The sequence below is a fragment of the Chionomys nivalis genome, chromosome 14 (assembly GCF_950005125.1).
Source record: "Chionomys nivalis chromosome 14, mChiNiv1.1, whole genome shotgun sequence".
NCBI classification, from domain to species: Eukaryota; Metazoa; Chordata; class Mammalia; order Rodentia; family Cricetidae; genus Chionomys; species Chionomys nivalis.
In genome coordinates, this window is record NC_080099.1 from 65,387,948 (window position 1) to 65,409,334 (window position 21,387).

Sequence of the window (21,387 nt, forward strand, 5' to 3'; positions counted from 1 at the left end):
GAGTCCTTGTTTCAATAAAACTTTACAAAAAGAGATGACAGGCCATATCTGGTTCATAGATCATGTGTAGGTTCATCTTGTATAGTCTTCATTCAGTGACTGTTAAAAGGTGCTGTATTTATAATTAAAACGATATTATTAAAGGAAATGTTAGAGAACATCTCAAAAATGTATAAATTGGGTTGTTAATGAAATTCTCTTCTCTCCTTTGGGAAAAATGAACTTTGTTTTCTGACTGTTAAGAAAAATGAAGTAAAAGCAAAGTGATTTCTTGTTTCCATTTGTGACCTACTTAAAAATATTCTATATAAAAAGCCCTTGAAACATCTGCTAAGCAACACTGAATAGCAGCATGGAGTAACCAGGGTGACAAGTTTAAAAAGTTATTTCCATTTTTAAATACCTTCCTTGCTTTACCTTTGCCAACAGTTTGGATCTGTTTAATTTGTGCGGTGGCCTATGTTAAAGAGGTTGTTTATAATTGTTTCTAGAGTCTATGATACATACCCAGCACATATCCTTAATTCCCTGGGTTGTAAAAACTATGACTGTGAGATACCATATTACTGAATAATTCTGCACATGTATAATATCTAATGAAGCCACAGGTGATAAAATATGTAAGCAAGTCTCTTTGAAAACTAGCTCCTGATGTCAATTTCCTTACATGATGAGGCCTCCAGAGGTGGGTACTGAATGCAAGCCTAGACTGGAGCTCTGTAGACTGGAATGCAACGGAAGAGGAAAACTTGAGAAGATATCGTTCTTATGGACCTGCAAACATCACAACTGCCTGCAACTTGTGGAGAGCTTCACCAGTCTCCAGTAATAAAGAAAATATATTCATATAGAGAGATTACTGTATGAGATAAATTAGCTTAGTCTGTTAGAAAGAACAAGATGTACTAAGAGACAGTCATGTGGCAACAGCCTACAAACAAAATATACCTCAGAGCCAGGGACCCGTATTCAATGCCCAGAACCCACATAAAGATGGAAGGAGAGAACCAACTCCACAGTATTATTTTCTGACCTCCACATACAGACACATATGGCACATGTGTCTGGGTATACACACACACACACACACACACAATTAATTAATTAAAAATTAAAAAATAAAGTGCATGTCACAGCATGTGCCCATAGCCCTTTATTTAGTTGAGAGCTTAAAAAGCACCATATGTTGATATAAACTTTCTCCAGTCCTCCTAATATCTGAGTAGATGGGTTATTGTAGAAGGGAAGTGAGACTTCAGAAGATGAACCACTTACCCAAAAGCTCTTGTTTCAAAGCATTTGTATGGAGGAAAAGCCCAGGCCTGTACCCTGATTATGCCACTATAAGGACCACAGCAGGATTGGATTCCTGTTACCCCAGTTAGCAGACAAAGTGAGGGGAGTTGTCTATCCTTATGAAGCCATGCGTTCCCAAAGTGCGACCCATACACGAGTCCTGTTATCTATCAGCAGTCCTAGAGTAATTAGGTGCATGTGTGAACAGTGCACCGCATCTGTAAAATGCTTTAGAGTTCTTAACACCAGTAAATGAAGCAACATGGAAGGCATATATTCCTGAACTCTGCTACACGCTAGAATCTTCATGAAGACCTTGTGTGGAGGTGTCTTCATGCTGAAGCTGTCCCCATAGAGTATGTAGATTTCTACATGGGTAGGTACCTACATATTTGGTATCCATTTTAAATAACATTGGGGACATCAGATATTTTAAATGCAATCATTTTTAAACCTAAAAAATCTAAATACATGCTTTGATAAAACAAAACTTGAAAAAATATTTGTCTTTTGGACACTTAAATCTCTTTCTGTCATTGGTTCTGTGTCTCTGTCTCTGTCTCTCTCTCTCTCTCACACACAAACACACACACACACACACACACCTTACAGGAGGAGCTGGCTCCAGCTTTTGAAGCTCCCCACAGGTGAAGCAGGTGTTTAGGAATGCAGATGTTTGGCCTCATTTGCACTTCAGTTTTATCAGAGAATGCCTAGCTTCTCTTCACATTTTTGCTTGAGGCATTTGAAATGGAAACTATAGACTGATTTCTATACTTCCTTGATTTTCCTGCGTGTTTTTCCTAAGGAGATAAAATACTTTAGAATCCCAGACGAACTCTTTTTCAAATACTCTGACATGCTGGATAGTCTTCTGGAAATGAAGGGGAAGTCAGGTGACAGAGAAATGAAAACTTGTCTCATATGATAGACAGTCTTATGGTGCCCTTGTTTTCCTTCTTTCAAACATTTAATTTGCGTGTTTATATGTGTATGTAGTGTAGGTACAAGTGTCTGTAAAGGTTGTGTAGTGAGCATGTTGTGCATAGACACGTTCTTGTGTATGTGGGTACAAGTGTTTGTGAAGGTTAATGTAGTGTACATGTGTGTGCATATATATATGTATGTTCACATGTGTATAGGTGTGTGTAGTGTGCATGTGTGATGTACATATACATGTTCACGTATATGTGGGTACAGTGTCTGTGAAGGTATGTGAAGTGTACATGTGTGTTCATATGCATGTTTACATGTATGTAGGTACAAGTGTCTGAGAAGGTTGTGTAGTGTGCATGTGTGTGCATAGACACATTCTTGTGTATGTGGGTACAAGCGTATGTGAAGGTTCATGTGCGTGGTGTGTGTATGCCTGTGAAGGCCAGGGATAGAACACAGACATCTTCGTCTATCACTGGCTGCATTCATCTTCGTCTATCACTGGCTGCATTCTCGCTGACCCTGTAGTTCCTGGATTGGCTAGTCTGGTTAGCCAGCTTGCCGAAATCACCCCTACTCAACCTCCCAAATGCTGGGATTGCGGTTTCGACCACCATTCATTCCACTTGGCTTTTTATGTGGGTTCCGAGAATCTCCCCTCCATCTTCAAGCTCCATCTTCAGCAAGTGTTTTATCCACTCAGCCATTCTCACAACCCCATTTTTAATATCTAACTTAAAACATTCATTTGTGTGTTTTTCTGGTGTTCTTATGAATTTATTTTTATACCTTTTTTGCAGTTAAGAGCACACATTTTCCATTCAGAAAGGTTTTGAGGAGTTCAGCTGTCTGACTCATGCCCTTCTCTTTAGCCGTGACCTGAGCATATTTCTTAGCTTTTCTGAGACTCAGTTTTGTCACCTATAAAATGGGGATAGCATTTTCCATGTAGTTAGTAATAAAGTGGATAAAAACTTAATCTATGCTGTTCAGAAGAAGAACTGTTAGAAAAAATTAATTATGGAATAATGAGGCCATAGGATGAGATGCCATTCCAATGAGACCCTACCTTTATAGGAAAATGAGACACCTGCTTAGAAGGTCTTAGTTAAGCTTAGAGAAACCTGTGTTTGCAAGGCACTAAGCATGGTGCCGGGAAGCAGCAGTTCATGGCTGCAGCCTGTTATCCTTAGCGGAATGAAGCCAGGCATCCACACTAGCCTGTTCTGAGTGTATAATTAAGACTCAGTTACAGCTCAGGAGACTGGATGCTACCCAACCTTGTACCTTAACTGATTAAGAAAAAAACTTAAAAAGTAAAAATAAAATCCTCAGTCCTGGCTCTGGGAATGGCTTGTAGAATCTATTCAATGTCAGGCAAGTCTGGCTGCTCATGTGAAATTTGGAAGGGCAATGACAGGATGGTTTGCAGGGAGGATCATGGTTTGGCCACATCTCCAGCCTTCAGAAGCCACCCCTGAAGTCAGCAGTATGTCCTGAGGACCTCACAACTGCAGGTGCCACACAATGTGGTAAATGCAAGGCTATTACAGTGACCCAGGGGGATAATCCCTTTTCTTGAGGACACTAAACCTCATAGATAGTATGGGGGAAAAGTGGTCCAGTGTGGCTAGCCAACACATTGGTACACAAGGACAATCTATTGTGACAAAAAGCAAAAGGGCCCTCCATTACAGGACAAAATAATAAGTTGGGACCAAGAGAATACGTCTAAAGATTCCCCACCAGGGAAAAAAAAATCCTCACTACTTCTAGCTGCCTGGACTTGAACTTTGTTATCTGTGGAAGCCATGAGTTTGGTAAATCTACCAGACCAGTCCCCTTGCTGACTCCATGCTCAGAGCTTCAGAACCTAGACCTGTGTCCCACACCCCAAGCCTTATCTTCAGAGCTCAACTCTAACTTCATTTTCTTCCATCACTCTGCAGATCAATCACCCTGACTAATTTACTCCAGCACACCCTTCCAATAGCACAGAGCCTACTGTGTGGCAGGCGCTCCACCGCCTTGCCATGGAGGGGAATAAAGAATGTGTATGTTGGTTTTTCAATACCCTAGCCAAAGGTTCCCTTGGACTTGTTTCAGTGTCGCTAAGGACCATGTTCCACACTCCCGAGGCATCCGTTGGTTTGTAATGGCATCCTTCATGAGTTCCCTGTATTAGTTAGTAGGAACTGGGACTCTGACCTGTGCTACCTCCCTCTTCCCGAGTCTCTGACCCTTCTATCACACAGTATGACCTTTTACATAGAGCACAAAGCCTCAGATGTTTAAACCATTTCGTGAAAGAGATAATACAGATACTCTCAGAAATAATAACTTCTGTCTATGTTCATTTTACAGTACAAGTGTGCGACTTGCCTAAATCACACATGTATGAGATTCACTGTCAAGTACTGAAGTGGTCACACCTATATTGTAAATTCAAAGTAGGTGACCCTAAGTTGAATCTCACCAGACAACTTTCATTATTTAGTTTTCTGAAATATTCCACTATGAAGCTTAGTTTCAACCTTTGCAAATTGAATTTCCTAAGACATCAATTATGAACGCCTTTGTAAACCTCCTCTAAGCATTTATATTCAAGACCAATCAATCATTTTAGCTCCTGCATGATGCTGTTTAACATGTGTATTATAAAGACACTAATTCTGATTTTATATCTTTAAATATACATATTTTCTCAGCCGTCTACCAGTTTTGTTTTGATTTTCACCAAACAAGAATTAACATCTGTACTTAGTTTAGGAGTTAGCATTATTAAAACCTAACATCAATTATTTTGCTATATGTTATAATAAATATCTACAAAAGATTCATATGCCGGGCGATGGTGGCGCATGCCTTTAATCCCAGCACTCGGGAGGCAGAGGCAGGTGGATCTCTTTGAGTTCGAGACCAGCCTGGTCTACAGAGCTAGTTCCAGAACAGGCTTCAAAGCCACAGAGAAACCCTGTCTCAAAAAACAAAACAAACAAACAAAAAAAAACCAAAAAAACAAACAACAACAAAATATTCATCTAACTAAATTCTTGCCTAGGCTGGATTTAGGATGAGTGATGACAGCCTATGTTAAATGTGTATGAGGTCGTCAGTCAGCCCCAGCAACCTTACCTAAGGAAGGAGGTAAACTAACAAACTAACTGATTTAGTTTGCCTTCTGTGGAAAAGAAAAGGGGGAAAGGGTTTTAATTTAGGTTTAGGTCCATCATGGAGAGTCGACTCCCATCAATTATTAGTTCGTAAACTATAACTGTTCCATAGACGTGCCACACCACACCGGCCAACCTAGTGAAGACAGTTATCCAGGTGAGAGTCCCTCTTCCCAAGTGTGTTGAGGTTTGTTTCAAGTTGACAAAAACTAGCTATGGCACTAACTGAGCAAACAGTCACAGTCTCACCTTATCAAAACTTACTGCCACTTTCAGACATGGTGCTACAGGCCTAATAATCCCAACACTCTGAAGGCTCAGGCAGTAGGACTTTAAGTTTGATTTTGGCCTTACCTACATAATGAGTCCAAGGCTAGTCTGAACTATATAGTGAAAGACTATTTCAAAAGAAAACAATGCTTGCTGTCTGTTTCTGTGGGACTCTGGTGATATAGTTTTCAGTATGTCAAGTCCCGTTCATATCCTATGTCCCATATCAAGATAAACAAAGCAAGATGGAGACATTTTCTTTCCCAACGCTCAACAGACACCAATTTCAAGTTATTTCTCCGGAGTTTTTCAGTATGAAAGCAAAAGACAAACCTCCGACACATGAGGCGGAAGACCGTTACCTCGCTCTTTTCTCTCGGAAGCCGATTTGGGTTTTCACAGTCTCTGTGCTTCCTATGAACTCTGAGGAGTCTGCTTTCTCTTCAGACTCTTTCTCTTAGTTTTAGTCTCCAAAGGTTTCCTTCTAGATTGGATTGATATCATTTCTCCCGAGTCTCTCTGATGAAAGAGTGTGGTTTTTGCCTCCAAAATCAACCTGCCTATCCTGAGAATGGTGCTGTGAAATTGTGTGTCTTTCTCTTTATAGGCCAGAACCATAGCAAAGCCGATGTTGTCATGGAAGGGCATCGGATTTATTGTCAGTCATCGCTTCTGGAACTAAAGTTGCTTTTTGTTAAAAAGTCTCTCATTTATCAGTATAGGATAGGGTCATTTCAGGTTCCCTCTCCTCAGTTGCCCAAGGTACCAGGTGGGGACATCTCCCTGGACACCTGCGAGCCCCTCTAGAGTCAAGTCTCTTGCCAACCCTAAGATGTCTCCCTTAATTAGGATATATATTTCTCTGTTCCCATATCCACCCTTCCTATATCCCAACCATCCCATTCCCCCAAGCTCCCCCCATCCTCCCCTTCTCACGTTTCTCACCCCATTTCCCCTTAGCCCCATGCCACCTCACCCGCAAGTTCCCAGTTTTTGCCCAGCAATCTTGTCTACTTCCCCTATCCAGGCGGATGACTATACGTTTTTCTTTGGGTTCACCTTCTTATTTAGCTTCTCTAGGATCAGAAATTATATGCTCAATGTCCTTTATTTATGGCTAGAAACCAATTACGAGTGAATACATCCCATGTTCCTCTTTTTGGGTCTGGGATACCTCACTCAGGGTAAATATCTTGCATATCATCTTAGAACCTTCATCTGGCGATGGATCGAGATAGAGACAGAGACCCAATTTGGAGCAATGGACTGAGTTCTTAAGGTCCAAATGAGGAGCAGAAGGAGGGAGAACATGAGCAAGGAAGTCAGAACCACGAGTGGTGCACCCACCCACTGTGACAGTGGAACTGATCTATTGGGAGCTCACCAAGGCCAGCTGAACTGGGACTGAATAAGCATGGGATGAAACCGGATTCTCTGAACATGGCAGACATTGAAGGCTGATGAGAAGTCAAGGACAATGGCACTAGGTTTCGATCCTAATACATGAACTGGCTTTGTGGGAGCCTAGCCTGTTTGGATGCTCACCTTCCTGGACCTAGATAGAAGTGGGAAGATCTTGGTCTTCCCGCAGGGCAGGGAATTCGGACTGCTCTTCAGTATGGAGAGGAAGGGGAAAATGGAGTGGGGGGATGGGGAAAGGAGTGGGGATGGGGGAGGGGAGTGGGGAGAGGGAGAGGGGAGGGGGGAAGGGGGCAATTCATGGGAGGAGGGGGAGGGAAATGGGAAACGGGGAGGAGGCGGAAATTTTAATTAAAAATAATAAAATAAAAAAGGTCTCTCATTTAAATTGTTTCCCCTGATTTAGTTTAGTGTGGCCAACGTTTTAAAATTCAAATAGACGCTCACCCCTGCTGTCTTCACCTGGACATTGCCACGCTTGCTCATGCCAGGGTTATTCTGTCCTCTACTCCTTTTCTCCTCTTCCTAGAACACAATTCCTTGGCTGTTTGCATGGCTGAGTTTTCCAGTAGACTCTAGTGTGCAGCTTGAGTGTCACTACTCATCCTAAAGTATGTGTCCGTGAACTTTCCTCTCCCATACCTACTCTGTTCGGAAATTCAGTTCATGGTGATTGTATCTCTGTGTGTGTGTGTGTGTGTGTGTGTGTGTGCTTATATATGATCATGATTTCTGATAACATGCAGGCTTTCCAAAGGAGGAGGCCTTGCACTCAGTGACGGATCTACCTGTTGCCTTCCCTTGCCATGCACCGATTTCATCTTTCAAATTGAATATGAATTCTCAATCACCCAGGCCTCGGTAATTTGATGGCCTTGTGTGCTGTGTCCTTTCTCCCTGCTCCAAGTGCCCAAGTCTCCCATATGTAGTAATAGCTGCAGTGGGCTGCGTTCCCGCCCAGCTCCTGCATGGCTAGCTTTACCCGGAATAATTACACAGAAACTGTATTCTTTTAAACACTGCTTGGCCCATTAGCTCTAGCCTCTTTTTGGCTAGTTCTTACATATTGATCTAACCCATTTCTAATATTCTGTGTAGCACCACGAGCTGGCTTACCAGGAAAGATCTTAACCTGCGTCTGTCTGGAGTGGGAGAATCATGGCTACTGCCTGACTCGGCTTCTTTCTCCCAGCATTCTATTCTGTTTACTCCACCCACCTGAGGGTTGGCCTATCAAATGGGCCAAGGCAGTTTCTTTATTAATTAACCAATGAAAGCAACAGATTAGAAAGAAATCACACCCACATCACCCATATGACTGAGCTTCGTTTGCTGGAAATGAAAGGGCCCTCACTTTCAAGTAGTTTCAAGCCTTTAGAGGCTGATTAATGTTTAACAGCCATCTTCATAACAGGAAAACGCTTCCGTAAACCAAGTCTATAGGGACTTTCCAATGAGTAACAAAGCAAACCTGCAAGGTTCAGGGTGTGATTCCAGGGCGAAATGTGCAACTCATGGAGGTCCCCCCAAAGTGGAGTTTTTCCTGGTGAGAAGAGGAAATAGGTGTAAACTGCTTAGATCTACAGTCCTTTAGCCATGGAGATTAGAGGCAGTTGGCTCCTGCTCACAGGTGGAGGAGTATTTCTGTGCAAGTGTTTTATTCAGAGCTCCCTACTGGAATTATTGCAGTCTTAAAAATATATCAGAGATGAACTTTGTCACGGAAGTGTGTCATTTTCAGGCCTCACAAGGCTTGGAGGGCACATGTAGACCAGGGAGGATTTATTATGGAATATTTGGCAAATCAGTCAGACATTACTTCTCTGCAACTGGCAGGTATGTGCCCTCCTCCTTAGTTATGTTTTGGTTCTAATTTTGTCTGAATCTGGCAAAAAAAAAAAAAAAAAAAACACAAAAAAAAACACATCTGTTTCATCTTGCTATAAGCACTGTTCATACCTTTTTAAAGATCCTTAGGAATTTAGTGATATAGCAGATTCATTTGCTGCCCCTGTGTTGGGAATGCAAGCATGCAGTGGTGGCCTTCCTTCAGCTCAGCACTCCCCCTTCTCTGGCAGCCTGCCTCTGTGATTCCATTGCCATGTCAGGCTTCTCCTCATCTCTGATAATACCTTCTGAGATGCACCAGAAACTGCCATATTGCAAAGTAACCCATCATGTGGTCCTTTGGCCCAGCATTTGCCATTGTTCTCAATGCACTGTTGACCACTGGATAGACACACTCCAGGGAATGAGAGGACAGACCAGGCATGGCCAATAAATGATTTCCATTCTTTGGACTTTCATTTTAAGACCTGGATTGTGGGTCTCAGTGTCTAAATTATGTGATGTAAAATTCAGAAATTATGTGACTATTTCTATCCTAGAGACCAGAGCAGCTAAAGACACTGGACTTGAGGTAAAGGTGGTGCTTGTGTTTTAGGTCTATGTCTTCCAAGGTTTTAAAGTGTTCCTGTTCTTTTAAAACACTTTTCTCATGTTCAGTAAGCTGTCATCATTACTGGAGAGGAGCCACTGATTTCCAAGGGGCTTAATCATGGATGAAAATAACTTTACTCATCCTGATAACTGGTTAAAACAAGAAATGGCACTGAAGAGTCTCCTATCAATGCGTTTCATTCTACTTATATCACAGACTTTAAGATACTGCCTATTCAACACAATACAGAAGCTCCTAGCAGGACACTTCGTATTTAACTAGGTATACAGTAAATATTGGTTGGATGAGTGAATCCATGCCCAACAAGGGCTCCACTACCTACGGAGGAAATGTGAGGCTGGTGCTTGCCTCTACATTTTTCAGAAATGAAAATCTTGCTATGTGGTGAACCATCAAGTTTTTCAGGGGTAACCAAAATGTTTCCACTGTGATCAGAAAGGTGTCATCCAAAGAAAGTCTGGAATACATGCACAAGGAGTATTTGTCTACCATAAAAAGAAGAAAATTTTCCCATCAGTAGCAAAATGGATAGAACATTAAAATAAATGTTAAAAAAAAGATCTTTAAGAGAAAATATTAAAGGCCATGAGTATAAAGACATAAAGTTAGAGATATACTGATTATGTCAATCAGTGTGTGTGTGTGTGTGTGTGTGTGTGAATCATATGTGTTTAAACACTGCACTGTACCCTCAAATGTGCACATTTTCATTAAGAAAAAGTAAAATTATAAAAGCAAAGGAAAATAACCTAGGAATTTGAGATAAATGAAAAATAACAAAATTTAGAATATATAACATAGAAAGGTTTATTTTTCCATTTTTAAAATTTTGTTTTCAACAAAAGCTAAATTATTGATATAAGAAAGGAGAGTGAAAACTCAAATGGGGCTGTGAGTGGCTCGTACTTGTAGTCCTGGCATTCTGAAAGGATGAAGCAGGAGAATGGCCGTAAGTTCGAGGTCAACCTGGATGCATAGAGAGTTCTAGGGCATCTTGGGCAACAGAGTGAGAGTCTGTCCCAAAGGAGCACAGCTGAAATGAATCACTAAAGTTGGTCTTTCAGAGTCTTCTATGATGGTGAATTTGGGGAAACTTCTTTGTATACCTAAAAGATTTTAAGGAAAGAAGTCTTTGAAACTTGAGCCCTCGACATCCAACCTATTTGTGACCTCAAACAGTTCAACACCCCTAGACCCCACTGACTCTTACTGCCAGTCCTCACATGCTCTTTGACATTGAGATAGTAACTTCCTGAACTGGATGTTCATCCTTGTATGCTTGCATTTGTGTCTATAGCTGTTAATTCAAGCGTGTATCATTTTTCACATCCATAGTCTCATATGCAAAATATCTGCATAAATATGTTTACAACTTGTGTTTTTTTTTCATTTAGCAATAGGTCTGGGATTTATTTATATTTTTGCAAGATTGCAGTTTGTTCACTGAACTGCTATAATCTAATCATGACACTGAGAATGTCTCTACATGAATGAGTTACATATGCTCTAAAATTCTAGCAGCTCCGCAATTCCTTATGTCACGTAATTATCTTTTCCTCTGTTCACTACAATCCAAATTAAAATTCTGTAAGACACTTCATATGCTCAATGGTAATTCTGGTAAAACACACAGCGATGTTGGTTTCAGTGCATTTGTTTCCATTCAGAAGCGCAGAGGTAAGATGTAAGTCTGAGGCACAGGCACTGCACAGTCTGTCTTTGTTTATTGGTATGCCAACAATGTAGTCAACAGATCATTGAAATCGATTAAAATAATTACTAAGTCATTAGCGTGGACTGTGAGTATGAGTGCAGAGACCTCACTCACTAAATTATTCATGGCAGTGGACAAGTTAAGTTCTGTAGGGAGTATTGATTCAGCCTGTAATTCCACCTAGTCCAAACTCTAATTTTCCTAATAAAAATTAAATCCTCTTCCAAATACCAGAGCATCATCTGGTCCCAGAAGCTTCTTTGTATAGAGAAGCAATGGAAACACTCAGCTTCGCAGAACCAGTGAATAACAAACCTACACCAGAAGATGTTCACTCCTCTACCCCTCTCTTCCTCCTCCCCACTTCTCCCCTTCTCATTCTGCCTTCTTCCCTCCCTTCCCTCTCTCCCTTTCTATTTATCTGTCTTTCTTTTCTCTCTCTCCTCCCTCCTTTCCTCCTCTCTCTATTCTCTCCCTTATTTTTTCCCTCCCTTCTTCCACTCTTGCATTTCTTCCCTGCCTTATTTCCCCTTAATTTCCAAGAAGCCTCTAAACAATTATTTATTTCCCCCAGTGTCTGGAATATATTCAAATAAAATAAAAACTTCGGTAAGCAGCCTAGCAAAAAGACACTTCAGTGTGGATAATAATGGTTTCCCTTCTCTATCCGACAATGTATCTACTCAGAGAGAAAGTTACTGTGATGCCAGGCCACAGAGACCTTAAGACAATTCAATTAGCTGTAAACCAATCCTAGTACTGCAAGTTTCCTTTGGTGAAAAGAGACAGACAGTTGGGACTCTGTTGCCCACATTATTTGCTGGCTCATTTTCATATATGGATATGTTTTAGGAAGTTTCTATTGTATTGGCTTTCCATACTATCCCTCAAATGACTCTTAATTTTAACTGTCTCTCTCTGTGCTTCCCTTCTCCCCCACACTTGATCCTCCAATTCCACCCACCATCCATTCATAGCTGTTTTATTTCCATCTCCTAATGTGATTTGTCTATTTTAGTCCCTTACTCTTTATCTACCCTCTGTGGTTCTATGGACTGTAAGTTGGTTATCATTGACTTAGCATCTAATATCCACATATAAGCAAACACACACCAGAATTATCTTTCTGGGTCTCAAATGCCTTACTCAGGATGGTTTTTTTTTTCCCTAGTTCCATTCATTTGCTTGCAAACTTCATGATGTTCTTTTCTTAATGGCTGAGTAATACTCCATTGTGTAAATATACCATATTTTTTTCATCCATTCCTTATGTTTAGGGATATTGTGCTGGGACTAGTCTTATGTCAACTTGACACAAATGAGAGTTCTAAGAAAGGAGGGAGGCTAAATTGGGAAAATGCCACCAAAAATCCAACTGTAAGGCATTTTCTTAATTAGTGACTGTTTGGTGAGGGCAGAGTCCAGTATGGGTGTTTCCATCCCTGGACTGGTGGTCCTGGATTCTATAAAAAAGAACAAGAAAGGCTGAGCAAGTCAGGGTGAGCAAGCCAGTAATTAGCTCCCTTTTATGACTTATGCATCAGCTCTGCCTCTAGGTTCCTGTCTTGTTTGGGTTCCTATCTTGACTTCCTTCAATGATACACAGTGATATAGAAGTGTAAGCCAAATCAACCCTCCTCTCCCTTACTTGTTTGTTGGTCACAGTTTTCTTGTTGCAGCAATAAAACCCTTAACTCTGTCAGATATCTAGGTTGTGTCCCATTTCTGGCTATTATGAAAAGAGTAGCAATGAACGTAATTGATTAAGTGTCAATGCGGTAGGATGTAGCCTCACTTGGGTATATGCCCAAGAGTGATGATACAGCTGGGTCTTGAGGTAGGTAGATTCGCATCTTCCTGAGGAACCACTGCACTGACTTCCATTGTGGCTGTATGAGTTTGTATTCCTACAAAATAGATGAGTGTCTCTTTACTCCACATCCCCGTTAGCATGAGCTGTCACTTGTATTATTGATCTTAGCCATTCTGATAGATGTGAGATGGAATCTCAAAGTACTTTTGATTTGCATATTCCTGATGGTTAAGCATGTTGAACAATTCTGCAAATGTTTCTCAGGCATTTGATTTTTCTCTATTGAGAATTATCTGTTTAGATCTGTACCCCATTTTTGATTGGGTTATTTGTTTTCTTTATGTCTGGTTTATTTGATCCTTTATGTATTTTGGATATTAGCCTTCTAACAGATGTGTAGTTGGTTTAAAAAGATCTTTTCGTATTCTGTAGGCTGCTGCAACTTTGTCCAAATGACAGTGTTCTTTGCCTTTGCAGTTTCATGAGGTCCTGTTTATTAATTGCTGATCTTAGTGCCTGTGCTAATGGTGTTCTCTTCAAGAAGTCTTTTCCTGTGCCAATGAGTTTAAGGCTACTCTGTTGCTAAGTCAAAAGGTTGTTTCCCAGAAAGCAACAGCAAGGCCTCATTGCTGACAACACCTACACAGCTCATTGACTATGAAGAAGTCAAGCCAATGCCTACATAAAGCTTTCACCCCTGTGTTCTAGCATCTTTGGAACAGGAAGATACTCTTGATGGTACCTAAAGGGAAAAGGTAAACAGCAAACCAGTCTGTGGTCTACAATTATATTCCACCTGCAAGATATGTTAGGGCAGTTGTTGCACAAAGCTCATGGGAGTAACCAACCAATAATTGACTTAAGACCCACTCCAAGAGATAAGACCCATACCTACCACTGCTTGGACAATCAAGAACCAGAAACTAAATTGCCCAGGATCCTAGTATAAAACTAAATACTGATCTAAAGAAAGAAAAAAAGAGTTGTAGCTAGTGAAATTACTCTTAATGTCATTCTGCTATTCTTATAGATTGGTGCCTTGTTTAACCATCATCAGACAAGCGTCCTGCCTCCTCTTACAACAGATGGAAACAAATATAGAGACCTACAGTCAGACATTACACATAGAATGGAAAACCTTGGAACACTTATCCCTAAATGGGATGTCTCCATAAAATACCTCCAATTAGAGGTCAGGGCACCCTGGGGAAGAGGAACCAGAGGGAACAGAGGCCACCAATAAAACAGGGCCCTCTAAATCAACATGAACAAAGCTCATATGGACTCACAGAGACTGAATCAGCATGCACAGAGCCTGCACATGTCTGCACAAGGCTTCTGTGTATATATTATGGATTCCATCTTAGTGTTTTGATGGGATTCCTAGGTGTGAGCAAGTCTTCTCTGACTCTTTGGCTTGCTCTTAAGCTTTTTTTTCTTTATCTTGAAAAATTTTGATGTGATAGTTTTTATTTTATCTTATTTTGTTTTGTTATTTTTTTAAATGGAGTTTTCCCCAATGGAGTGACAGTAGGTATATCAACCACTACACAGGTTTTTTGTGTGTGCTTTTATTTGATTACAGTTTAGTGTTTTACATGTTTGCATCTGTGTCCATTGTTATTTTATTTTTAATTGTTTTGAGGGGCGTTTTTGTTATATATTTGATTTTTTTTTTTTTTTAGAAAGAACTTAAAGTTTCATGAGTAGGGAGAGGGAGGAGGATCTAGAAGGACTTGGGGAAGGAGAAGAATATGATCAAAACATATTTAAGTTTAAATTTAAAAATGCTTTCTGTCTGTTATTTTTCCTAGTCACAGAGAACTGAAAGTTTTATTTTTCTTTATATATAGAAGTAAATTTTATTTTGAGGCCAGCGGATCACCAGTCTCCTATCCGGCATTTCCTAACCTCTTAGCTGCATGTCTTATTGAGTGAGGCAGACTGGGCTACAAACACTTGCCTCCCTGTGTGTCTGCTCCTTTACAGCAGCTTCCCAGGGGGAACACGGGAGGTGTCCCTTTTAAAACTCCAGGTCAGTGGCTGGGAAGATGGCTCAGTGGATAAAGCACTTTCCATGAAAGCCTTGTCACTGGAAATCCTGGGAGCCACGTCGGGGTTGCCACATGTCAGCAGGTAAACCGGGGTCCTACTGAAAGTTATTGTTTTCATTAAAAACAGTTTCAGAATGGACGCAGAGGAAGCTCAAGGACAATTTCTTTGGTGCTCAGAAGAAACACTCTAGGGCAGGCAAGCTGTAAATACAGGCAGCTGTCTGGAGGAGGGAGAACAGGAGGAAACCCATACCGCTCGTATGCTGCCATATGACAGAAAGTGGTGGAGGGCAGGCAGCCTCAGAGAAAACCAGTGAGAGAGCCCCGACAGTCTGGGAAACATGGAGGCCAGCAGTTCTCAGCATGTGGGTTATGACCCCTTGTGGGTCAAATGACCCTTTCACAGGGATCACCTAAGACTATTGGATAACACAAATATTTACGTTATGCTTTATAATAGTAACAAAATTACAGTTATGAAGTAGAAACAAAATAATTTTATGTTTGGGAGTCACCATAAACCTGAGGAACTGTATTAAAAGGTCACAGCATTAGGAAGATTGAGAACCACTGATGTAGGCTCTTGTCAGTGTTGGAAAGAGAGGAAAAGGAGATTGTTTCAGAAGGAGGAAAGGGAAGGCCACACTCATTCACATGGTAGAAACTCTGCAAGCACAAAGTGCAAACTGCACCAAGGGAAGGGTTTCCGAGGAGGAAAAGTATACTGTTCCTTTAAAAGGGTAACTTATTCTCATCTCTATAGCATGGCTTAAATTGAACCAGGTAAATTGACAGGCTCAACTGGACTAGCTTTTAAGAAAAGAGGCAGTGTGATTCCATTTCTCTACCATGGTAAGCAGCAGATTCTGTTCTTTTAACCAGTAATAAATAGCTGTCATCCAAGACTACTGTAGAGAGTGGCCTGAAGTTGGTTCCCCAGCAATCACTTAAAAACCAGGATGTGTTGGCACCACCCACCCATAATTCCATCCTGTTGTAACAACCTCATTCTTAACCTTAGTTCCAGAACAAGGAAGGCAGAGAGAGGGGTTCCCTGGGCAGGTTGGTTGTCCAGGTAGACTAGCCAAATGAGCCAATTCCAGCTGCAGCAGAAGACTCTTTCTCGGGAAACAAAGTGAAGAGAGATCAAGGAAGTCATCCCTCATCAATTCCTGGCCTACGTGTTCCTTTCTAATCCTGTGTATTATTATCCCTGAAAATTCTACACTGAGCTTTTCTTTGACCTGACCTAAAGTGAGTTTCTCATGTAATCCCATCCTCAGAAACTGGATCCCTCACAGGCTTCTGTAGTCATGGGCTTCCTAAGCATATGTGCTTGAATGGCCTCAGGCCAGTCTCGCTCAGTAAGAAATAATCTAACACCCTTCCTCTTTGAAGTTTGCTCTTCATCAGTCCAACTTTCCTGTTGACACGATTGCATCGAAGGACTTCATTGCTATTATTCCTCCTCCGTTTTCTGCTTCTGTATTCTCTGCCCCAGCATAATGTCATCCATTGTCAAATGTATCCTCTCCTCTCTATCCCTTTACTACTTATGTAGTCTGCAGCCCCTGATGTAGCCTTGTTACAGTGACCTTGCCCTTCTTTGCCTGTCCCATTGTTTTCACTGAGCCCCAACAAGCATTTAACAGAGAATCCTAATCATTCCGCTTGAAGCAATTCCTAGCCCTGTAGTAGCTCTCAAAACAAACCGAGCCCCCATAACTTGGTTATCAAGGTCTTCATGCCGTAGACTACAGCCAATGCTTCCAGGTTAATTTCTGGCCACGTTGGGTTGCCTTCTTTCATTTTCTTGGAATGACATCAGATCTCATGTTTTGGTTTGTTAAATGTTTGAATTGCCTTTTCCATGTGTACCCTGTATTTTACTGCTACTTATGATTGATGGATTTGGAATGTTTCCTAATATACCCACATCCCTCAACCAACCAACGCACCAGTACGAAGTTTGCACTCAGAGGCACTAGGAGTATGCGTTGTCATTATGTTTACAAGGCTTGCTTGTGCTTTCCTTAGCCACAATAATGAGAATTTTATTAACCAACTTAAAAAGCATCAATTAGAAATCCTGAAAAGAAAGCAGATGTGGACTGTGGAGAAGGTTCAACAAGTACTGGATGCCCAGCCTGACGATTGAGCTTGTTCACTAGAGTCCATACAGTAGATGTGCATGTACTAATATGCACACACACACACACACACGGGGGGGGGGTATAAAACAAATTTTAAAATAAGAAATGCTAGGTTTCCTGTCATTCAAATGCCAGCTACCCAGATTCCATGACCCTGGAAATGATGTCTCATATTACAGTGTCTATAGTAATCTGCCATAGTAGCCTCTGGAGAACTGGTATTCGGGTGGTGCGTGTGTTTGTATGTGTGCATGCTCATGTGGGTGTGAGTACATATCTCTGCAACTGCACATGTAGACCAGAAGTCAACCTAAAGTGTCATTCACCAGGCACCATTCACCTTGTTTTTTTGAGTCATAATCTCTTAGTGGCATGGGGCTTGCCAATTAGGCTGGACTGGTTGAGACTTTCTGTCTCCACCTCTGAGAGTCGCCATCCGAGTCATCCACTCTCATTGCCACCTGCCCAGCTCTTCCTATGAGTGCTGAGGATGAAACATTCTCTTATGCTTGCAAGGCAAGTGCTTATCTATTGAATCATCTGCCTATCATTCTACCATTGCATTTCATAGACAGAAAAGTGTATGAATCACTTCTATCAGGACAATATATTTTACAAGACTTCTGCATCATGCAATATGTTAATAACAATGTAGTTCAATTGTAGTGTAAAATGATAGTCTAAGCTTCTTGTAATTTTTTTCACTTTATTTCTTGGCTATTTAACATTCATTTTGTTATTTATAGCTCTCACCTCTGTTTTTTTTTCAGTGTTAAACCTTCATTAAAGTATTTATTTTCAAAAATGCTTAACTCACTTTGGTAGCCTTTCTATATGGCATACAGTACAAAACTGTTGCCTACAGTGTATGTGACTTTTAAAATCCAGTATAGAAGAATGTAGGAGTAGAGTTGACATTGGTGACATTGTCAGCTATGTTCTCGAAAAGCTCCCATTTGTTTGGCCCCATCTCATGAAAATAGCAAAATATATTCTGTGCAAATGCCAGTTTCTTCTGTTTTGATGATATTTAATTGTTATGTGGGTGGCTGCTGGCTACATATTTAGCAAAGGACCTTGACTGAGGGAGGATTTTCTTCATTAATTTTTCAAAAAGTTAAAAAGACCAGAAATTGGCATCCGAAATGTTTCAGATTTATTCAGAGAGGTGGCATTACATAGAAAACCTTTCCAGTGTTTTATGATGGGGTTGTATCTTAAGTCCAGGCCTGTGGGGAAAGCATCAATTGCCCTTACTAAATACAGCGTGGCGACTACTGCCAGGATGCTCACTAAGTACTCATTGGCAAACCTGTGGTGAACAATTGCTTGTGAAGGAAAAACAACAGCATAAATACTTACACATTTCATGATCCAGTGAGCAGCTTTCAAGTTATATCTATAATCCTTTCATGATGAATTTTTAATTTGTATAAACAATATTCACACAATTTTGCATTTCTTATGATATGAAATATAATTAGAAAGAGGATTATCTTTTAAAATAAAGTATTCCCATTCATTTCTATCTGACTTACGGCATGTTAGATAAGAAAGACATACTCAATATCGCTAATAAAAACTCCCAGTTTCAAAACCCTATTCAAATATATAAACTCAAAGAATTCCTAGTAGCAAGATAAAGTAAGAGTAGAAGGCAGGTTTCATACACTCAGTAAACCAATGTAGTCCTCCCAAGCCTCCTTTAAAGCTTGCTCAGGAGAGAGAAAAATCCATAAAACAGCCAGACTGCTTATTATCACACTGCCAGAAATACACTGCAAACAATAAAACTGCCCCCAAATTTTGGACTCAATTTTTATGATTGACATTAAGGGTCAATTGCTTACATTTTTTATCTGTCCTGGAAGCAATTTAATAATCAACAAAAATCAGAAGTCTATTATTCAGTGGCCTTTGGCAGAAAATTAGACAGAAATTTCTGGTTTACGCTGAATATACAATGGTATGTCTGATAATTTTTTAAAAACTAAGAAAAAGATATAATTATAATCTGGAATCCAACAAACAAAAAAAACAAAAGGTTAATGTTATCAAAAGAAATAAGAGACATTATAAGCATTCTAAAATGGGGGGGGGCGGGCTAGGGCAATATCTAAATATAAAGCAAATTGCAATGGGAAATGTTTTATTAGGTTTAATTCCATTCTCCTGAAGTGTTTTGCATCAGCTAGACTGGACATGTAATGTTGGGTATACATTTGGAGAAATCTGGAAAAAATCCAACTCTACTATGGCACTCATCATTGAGATTTTAAATAATGTACAATTTTATTAATTCATGACAACAGGTAGGCAGCTTCCCTCTGTGTCACTTACATTTAAATTCTATAATCTTTGTTTACAATCAGCAAGACTCAGGATAGTATTGATTGCTGCCAAAGTGCCAGGTCCACTTGGCTGATGTTGGGTTCCAGGAGGCAAAATGGCTTCCTTTCTGAAGCAATGTCTGATTAAGAAAATGAGGCCTCGGTGTGTTTTAGCATCTGGAATTCTTATTCATTTATTCAATTTTGACTTTAAGGATTTGGGGTGGTTGCTTTTCTTGAGTGCCAGGTGGAGAAAATTGCTGGTGAGTCGTTCTGTTAACTTCCAACAGTTGTGTTGCCTCTGCTACTGTCAGCTCTCCCACAAAGTGCCTATACCTTTACAAGGGCTTCCTCTATCTGCATTGGTACATCTGTCTGCATTGGTATTCTCCAGATATCCATGAGAGTCACTAATGGCCAAGGACTACAAAGAAGAGGAAGAATTCCCAAAGGAAGAAGAAGTCAGTGAAACTACGGAAGGACACTGTTTTTTCTGCCTGGCTCTGAGAAGTATCCAGATGACTTATAGAGGTGGTGGCTACCTGCAAAGGCCAGTTTTGTCATCATGCCCTGGCTTCTCAGATCCTTACTGGCCATATTGTTGATGTCAGTGGATAAAAGCAGTCTTCTCTATAGCTACAAGTTACGTTTGCATAGGCTGTTCCCCAGCAGCTCTGAGAAGTAATAATATATTCTGGAGAAATGAGGAAACCTAACTTACTGTGGTGTCTAACATGCCTCTCCCCCATTACCCATTAGCTCTTGCCTGACTTCTCACCTCCTTTGTTCTGCTTCTGGAGAATTTCAAACCCCATATCCAGAAAAGCTAATTCTATGGTATGAAAGAGTATATTTTCCCACAATTGCAAATTTTCAATTATTAAAAGCCTGTGTAATTCCAAACAACCACTTGATATGACTAAATATCATAGCCCTTTTTCAGATGCAAAAAGGTATTGGTGCATCAAGGAGAATTATCGAGCTTTGACTCTAAACAGACAGGAATTGTAGGACACACAAAATCATTAGAAATGGAAAAGAGGTGACTCCTTTCCTACCGACCATAAAAGATTATACTAGTTTCTCTATAGGACAGACAGGTTAGCAAGAGAACAGCCTAACATTTATTAATGTGTGTGTGGATTTAAAACTTAAGGAGTTACACAACTAAAACTTCAATAGCTTTCTCTTTGGAGAGAGAGGAGAGGAGAAGGAAGAAGAGGAAGAGAAACACTTCACTTTGACCAGAGTGATGCAAATAAAGTCTCCCAGTTTCCGTTTCAGATGCCCCAGAAAAACAGCTGAAATCCTGGCTGGGCATGGTGAAGATTAGTCTTCTCTCTGAAGAGCACTCTTTCCTTGTTATCTGGTGAGGCAGTATTTGGTAAATGCTTTAAGGCAATTCATTTCTTTGAGAAGTCTCCATCAATAAATGAAAGTTCTGCAAGGGAAAAATAAGAGACCTTGATGACTTTCTCTTCATCTCTGGAAGTGACATCACCGCATGGAGGGTATTGTTTGCTACACAACAGGGTTTATGGGTGAGATGACTAATGGTATTTTATCACAAGTTCATATCAAAGAGAGTCCTTATGACCATCCGGTTGTAATTTTCTCCAGAATATATAATTTTATCTCAGCATGGACGGAGTTCCCAGATTGGAAATTCTGAGGATAGACAGAAAGACAGGTAGTAGATGGTAGATGATAGATAGATGGTAGATAGATAGATAGATAGATAGATAGATAGATAGATAGATAGATAGAT

At 40.4% G+C, this 21,387-nt stretch overlaps 1 protein-coding gene across 1 annotated transcript in view; it reads left to right on the forward strand.

Moving 5' to 3' along the window:
- Chst9 (carbohydrate sulfotransferase 9) overlaps window positions 1-21,387 on the forward strand; it is a 265,911-nt gene that overhangs the window by 35,024 nt on the left and 209,500 nt on the right. The window lies entirely within an intron of this gene.